The 6,648-nt window shown below is 39.4% G+C and overlaps 2 pseudogenes; both read left to right on the plus strand.

The window, feature by feature from the left end:
- The first annotated feature begins 203 nt into the window (after positions 1 to 203).
- Positions 204 to 1,014, plus strand: LOC149195070 (putative gamma-glutamyl hydrolase 3 pseudogene; annotated as a pseudogene).
- A 4,074-nt stretch (positions 1,015 to 5,088) lies between these two features.
- On the plus strand, positions 5,089 to 5,900 carry LOC149195071 (putative gamma-glutamyl hydrolase 3 pseudogene; annotated as a pseudogene).
- The last annotated feature ends 748 nt before the right edge of the window (positions 5,901 to 6,648 follow it).

The following is a 6,648-nucleotide window of genomic DNA, read 5'->3' on the forward strand; positions in this document are numbered from 1 at the left end:
GGGATAGCGGTAATATAATCATTATGAAGTCGAATGGAGGTCAAGGTTGCCGTTGTCTGCATATGCGTTGAAGGGGAACATTCCAGTGGTAGTTTTACTTTGCGCTCACAGTTGTTGTGGCAGGTTCTCATGATCACCAACGGAGGTCCATCAAAACTCTGTTTCATACCCAAGTCTCAAAATCATGGTCCTTTTTGAAACCAATGCTCGATCAGAATCGGTTTATGAGAAGGCTTCTTTTCGTCTACTTATTCCAAGTTGTCGTTGCCTTGTGTCAGTTGAAGGTTTCTACGAGTGTAAAAAGGAATGGAGCTCGTGAAAAGCTTAGCACGGTATCTAATGCCTCATACATCGCGGCTTCTTATGTCAAATTCGTAGAATCGGGGGGTGCCAGGGTTGTTCCTTTAATCTACAACGAACCCACAGAAGTTCTCGAATAGAAATTTCAAGCAGTGAATGGTTTTCTTTTCACCAGCGGAAGCGCTAAAGATGGTTCTTATCATTAGACAGTTGAAAATCCTTTTTGGAGAGCTCTAGAAGAAAATGATAATGGAGGATCCTTCCCTGTGTATGCCGTTTGCTTAGATTTTGAGATTCTTAGCATGATAGTTAGCAGGGATATTAACATTCTTGAAAGATTTGATGCTGTGAACCATCCATCAACCCTATCCTTTGAGAGTGACGCTGCGAAGAATGGTAGCATATTCAAATGGTTTCAGCCTCATATACTCAGTAAAATGACCTCAGAGCCTCGTCTTTTCCAGAATCAAGTGTTTGGGATATTTTATGTACAGTGGTTGGAGATTTTAATGGTGAGGATATCCAGTGACTACTGTACAGTGGCATCCAGAGAAAAATACATTTGAATGGGAAATACTAACAATTCCTCACTCTGCAGATGAAATTCAAGTAACTCAAAGTGTTGCCAACTTTGTTATTAGTGAGGATCGAAAAGGCCGGGTTCATAGGTTTAACTGTGAGAGGTTGACAGAGCTTATATCTGCAATGATTTAGCAGAGTGAACAGGTTAAGGATCGGTTCTATGCAAAACATGAATCCCTTTTACACAGCTCTTGGCAGGTGATGGTTACAATAACCCATCAAATTGGCGTTGATATAAACCTGGCTGCTTGCCATGAGTAGATGTTTCCCCAATACAATTTTTATCAGGTCTTGGTCCGAGAAAAGCTACATCATTACAGAAGGCTATTTTAAGGGCAGAAGCGTATTTATTCTCATAGAGACTTATTGACCACCCTTGGAGCAATGAAGCAGTTTGTATTTATAAATGCTGCATATTTCTTAAGGTTTAGAAGGACTGGACAGGCTGCCTATAGTAATCATGTCATGGATCCATTGGATGATACCAGAATTCATCCAGAGTCATATAACTTCGTTTTAGCTTCTTATGTCAGGCAGCTATTGAAGCTCCAAGGATTCTTAATCTCTCGAGCAGTGAACACATTAGTGAATCTTATGGGGAGGATTTTATTTTCATTTTCAATGATTGGCATACATCTCTTCATCCTTGTTACTTGAAGACAGTCAAATTTTAGGTTGAAGCTGTGTTTTATTTAAAAATTATACAGCAGTTTCGTAGCGCGCTACGAAACTGCTGTAGCTGCATGTTTCAGTTGAACCAGTTAATTATGTACATGTGACTGCAAATCTTTTTGAAAGTTCTGTGATCACACAGGTATATGGAAAAGGGTGGCCAGCACATCAAAGACGTGGCAGCCTGTGCTATTTTGAGTAATCAAAGATAAAAGGCACGCTTCTTTGGATTCGAATATGGTAAGGCGCATCAAAGACCGACAAACAGGGGCCTATGTTTCAGGGTAACAGAAATGTCATTAAAGACAAACATGGAGCATTAAAGGTTCATCACAGCCAAACTAAAAGAAGCCATTTGTCAGAGAATGAACCTGTTCTCTCATTTTCCTCGCAAGAGCACCAGTTTGGTTGTAATAAATGCTATTTCCAACATGATGTAGAATTAGAGTTTTAATTGTTTTAGGAGTCCAGCGCTGTAAATGAATAGTCAGCTGTAATTATTAGTTAGTTAAAGGTTAATAGGTGTCATCATAGGTAGAATCGAGCTCCCCTCATGCTGGAGGAGGAAGCTCCAAGTAGTTAGGATCATATTCCTATATATATAGCTAGATCATCGATGTATTAGGGGTTGGAGATTTATAAAAGAAACAGAGTTTTTATATTGGCTAATGTAAAAGACTTTTGACAGTAATAGAAAGATTACTTTTTCTTCCCAAGATTCATCTTGTGTTCAAAGGCTCAGAATATATGTGGTTTTGTCTTTATCCTTTCTGTTTTACAGCTCAATAGACATGCAATCACTCTGAATTCACCTAGTGCTCAGACTTCCTGTGTATGTTTATGAGTTGAGGTTCTTTTTGAGAAATGTTCTGAGTGTTTAAACATTATATGCCTTGGCTTCCATAATTGAGTAGTTAATAGTTTACTGCAGAAGTGTTTGACTCCATGAGCCCAATGGAAGAAGTGTTATTTTGTTGTTCCAACCAGCTTATTTTCATGTACTGTTTGAAGAGTTAGCCATCTTTTCTTGTTATTAATCCATATCAAAAATCTGTGAGAGAGCCCTCTCTGACTAAGGAGGCTAAGCCTTAGTCTAAAGCCTGGTTTGAAATAGTTGCATGAGATCTTGCTAAGTAGCAGCCCTTAGTACACGATTTTGTGATAACATTTTGGTGCGTCTGCCGGGAGCCTGAAGTCTATTCATTCCCGAAATTTAGAGGCTGAACTTCTGAAGGTAGCAGGAGCTCAGACATCTTTTTGAGGCTGCAAAACTACCTTGGCGACTCCACACAGCAAATAACAAATTAGAAGGTGACTCCACTGCTAGAAGATCAGTAGCTTGATGAAGTTACAAGATGAGTTCCACTGCAAGAATGAATGCCAGGTATGCTCCTATGAATCGGTCTCATATCCCTGGTTTTCCAAATCCTATGCCAAAGGTTGATTGGTTAGATGATCTTCCAATATTCAAAGATGAAAAGAAGGACAATGCTGCTCTTCATTTGGTTAGGTTTCATATGCATGTACGCAGTCTTAAGGTTCATTTCCCTGAGGATTGTCTCATGAGGATGTTTATGGCCACTTTAGAAGGAAAAGCATGGTCTTGGTATAAAAGTTTGGAGAATGGTTCATTATCTTCTCTTGCTGATTTCCATGATGTGTTCTGTGGAATGTATAAAGAAGGATATCCTTCCTTATTGCTGCTTAAAGATTGCTGTAGGCATTCTTTAAATCTTATTCAGTACTTGGAGGATTGTTATGGTGATGATGAGTTTATGGATGAAGAAATTTTAGAGGCTCTCCATAACAATGCATTTCAGCACCAAGGAGAAAGTATATCATCCCATGAAACGCAGCATGAGGAACAACAGGGGTTTACTTGTGAAAACCGTGTTTCATCCCTTGATATGAATGAAGAGATGCAGTAGTATTCTGAAGATGAAATCGACTGCAAACAGCAAGAAGAAGTGGGAGATAGCTTTTATGACCCTCAGGAAGAGGAAAAGCTTGTTCAATTTTGTAATTCCTTGCAGCAGCTTTCTTCAAATAATAATCATAATAGTGAGGAAAATTCCATTGTTTGTTGGAATGATTCAGAAAAGCAGTTGGATAGCTTGTCAAATAGAAAAGTGGATAGCACATCAAAGGGGTCTTGTGTGGTTGAGAATCAGTGGCCTGAAAATGAAGAGTGTTATCATGATCATTATTTTCAGCAGCTTTCTATGGCAGAATATAAGGAGAGAGTATTGTTTCCTTTCTCTTTTACGCTTGATGAAATGCACACTGCTGTTGAAGATCAGTTTGCACAGCCGGAAAGTTGCAAGAAAAATCTAGCTGATCATGTATTCTGGGATCCTGTAGCTGACTACATGGAAGAATTTCACTCTCAAGTTTTTCAGTTTTTCTATAAAGATCAGAGACAATTCCAGTGGTAGCAGTCATCACACTATCATATTGGCTCTAAACTCCGATGCAGTCAAAGAAGTCAAATATAAGATAAAACAGAGGATTGGCTACATTGGAAATTTCATATTGATTGAGCAGAAAGAAGTTGAAATTGTTAGGGTAGGTAGGTAGGTAAATACAAATAAGCTCAAAGTCAACTGAGCATTTTTCAGTAGATGTAGCTTTCTTTCTCCTACAGTCATGCTTGTCAAGCAAATTTCTGTTTGTCATAAATGGATAAGGCACTGGACCTGCGAGTTCTTAGTGTACCACAAGGGCACACTATCCCAAGTGGAGCCACTATTATCACTGAAAATAGTGTTGCCAAAATTTTTCAGTTTAGCTTAAGGGCAAAGTGTTTCCGCAGCGCATAAATCCGTTAGCAGTTTCGCAGCGCCACCTGTTTTAGCGATTTCGTAGCGAAAACACTGACCTTGCACTGGCTGCGCTATGAAATTGGGAAATGACAGATATTTAAGGTGAATTGATGGAAACACTGCAGGAAACGAGGTTTTTCAAGCTGTTATATATGGGCCTGTACTCCATTGAAGGAAGAGGATTATATGGTTCGTTTGCAATATGCATATTCTCATGGTTGTCACTTCATTATTTCTAGCAAATGCTGGGGCTACAGCTTATGAGATTTCTGATTATATTGTTGAGATCGATACTGAGGAGATCATGGGATCCGTATTATTCCTTGCAGACCTTGGCAGTCTTTACGCGATTGGTATTGCCTTGTTCCTTTATGTCCTTAGCTGATCCAAATCAAATGAATCTCGGACTAGCAGATTGAGACAGGGGCATGGAATGGAAGATATTTCAAATTCTAAGAAAAGGTTGCGCCTGAGAGATGCATTAATAAATATATATATGTGTGAAAAGGGGATAGCGGTAATATAAATCATTATGAAGTCGAATGGAGGTCAAGGTTGCCGTTGTCTGCATATGCTTTGAAGGGGAACATTCCAGTGGTAGTTTTACTTTGCGCTCACAGTTGTTGTGGCAGGTTCTCATGATCACCAACGGAGGTCCATCAAAACTCTGTTTCATACCCAAGTCTCAAAATCGTGGTCCTTTTTGAAACCAATGCTCGATCAGAATCGGTTTATGAGAAGGCTTCTTTTCGTCTACTTATTCCAAGTTGTCGTTGCCTTGTGTCAGTTGAAGGTTTCTACGAGTGGAAAAAGGAATGGAGCTCATGAAAAGCTCAGCACGGTATCTAATGCCTCATACATCGCGGCTTCTTATGTCAAATTCGTAGAATCGGGGGGTGCCAGGGTTGTTCCTTTAATCTACAACGAACCCACAGAAGTTCTCGAATAGAAATTTCAAGCAGTGAATGGTTTTCTTTTCACCGGCGGAAGCGCTAAAGATGGTCCTTATCATTAGACAGTTGAAAAGCCTTTTTGGAGAGCTCTAGAAGAAAATGATAATGGAGGATCCTTCCCTGTGTATGCCGTTTGCTTAGATTTTGAGATTCTTAGCATGATAGTTAGCAGGGATATTAACATTCTTGAAAGATTTGATGCTGTGAACCATCCATCAACCCTATCCTTTGAGAGTGACGCTGCGAAGAATGGTAGCATATTCAAATGGTTTCAGCCTCATATACTCAGTAAAATGACCTCAGAGCCTCGTCTTTTCCAGAATCAAGTGTTTGGGATATTTTTATGTACAGTGGTTGGAGATTTTAATGGTGAGGATATCCAGTGACTGCTGTACAGTGGCATCCAGAGAAAAATACATTTGAATGGGAAATACTAACAATTCCTCACTCTGCAGATGAAATTCAAGTAACTCAAAGTGTTGCCAACTTTGTTATTAGTGAGGATCGAAAAGGCCGGGTTCATAGGTTTAACTGTGAGAGGTTGACAGAGCTTATATCTGCAATGATTTAGCAGAGTGAACAGGTTAAGGATCGGTTCTATGCAAAACATGAATCCCTTTTACACAGCTCTTGGCAGGTGATGGTTACAATAACCCATCAAATTGGCGTTGATATAAACCTGGCTGCTTGCCATGAGTAGATGTTTCCCCAATACAATTTGTATCAGGTCTTGGTCCGAGAAAAGCTGCATCATTACAGAAGGCTATTTTAAGGGCAGAAGCGTATTTATTCTCATAGAGACTTATTGACCACCCTTGGAGCAATGAAGCGGTTTGTATTTATAAATGCTGCAGATTTCTTAAGGTTTAGAAGGACTGGACAGGCTGCCTATAGTAATCATGTCATGGATCCATTGGATGATACCAGAATTCATCCAGAGTCATATAACTTCGTTTTAGCTTCTTATGTCAGGCAGCTATTGAAGCTCCAAGGATTCTTAATCTCTCGAGCAGTGAACACATTAGTGAATCTTATGGGGAGGATTTTATTTTCATTTTCAATGATTGGCATACATCTCTTCATCCTTGTTACTTGAAGACAGTCAAATTTTAGGTTGAAGCTGTGTTTTATTTAAAAATTATACAGCAGTTTCATAGCGCGCTACGAAACTGCTGTAGCTGCATGTTTCAGTTGAACCAGTTAATTATGTACATGTGACTGCAAATCTTTTTGAAAGTTCTGTGATCACACAGGTATATGGAAAAGTGTGGCCAGCACATCAAAGACGTGGCAGCCTGTGCTATTTTGAGTAATCAAAG

The sequence above is a fragment of the Pinus tabuliformis genome, chromosome 2_2, assembly GCF_031772625.1.
Source record: "Pinus tabuliformis cultivar Carrire ecotype Pingquan chromosome 2_2, CPIR1, whole genome shotgun sequence".
Classification (NCBI taxonomy): domain Eukaryota; kingdom Viridiplantae; phylum Streptophyta; class Pinopsida; order Pinales; family Pinaceae; genus Pinus; species Pinus tabuliformis.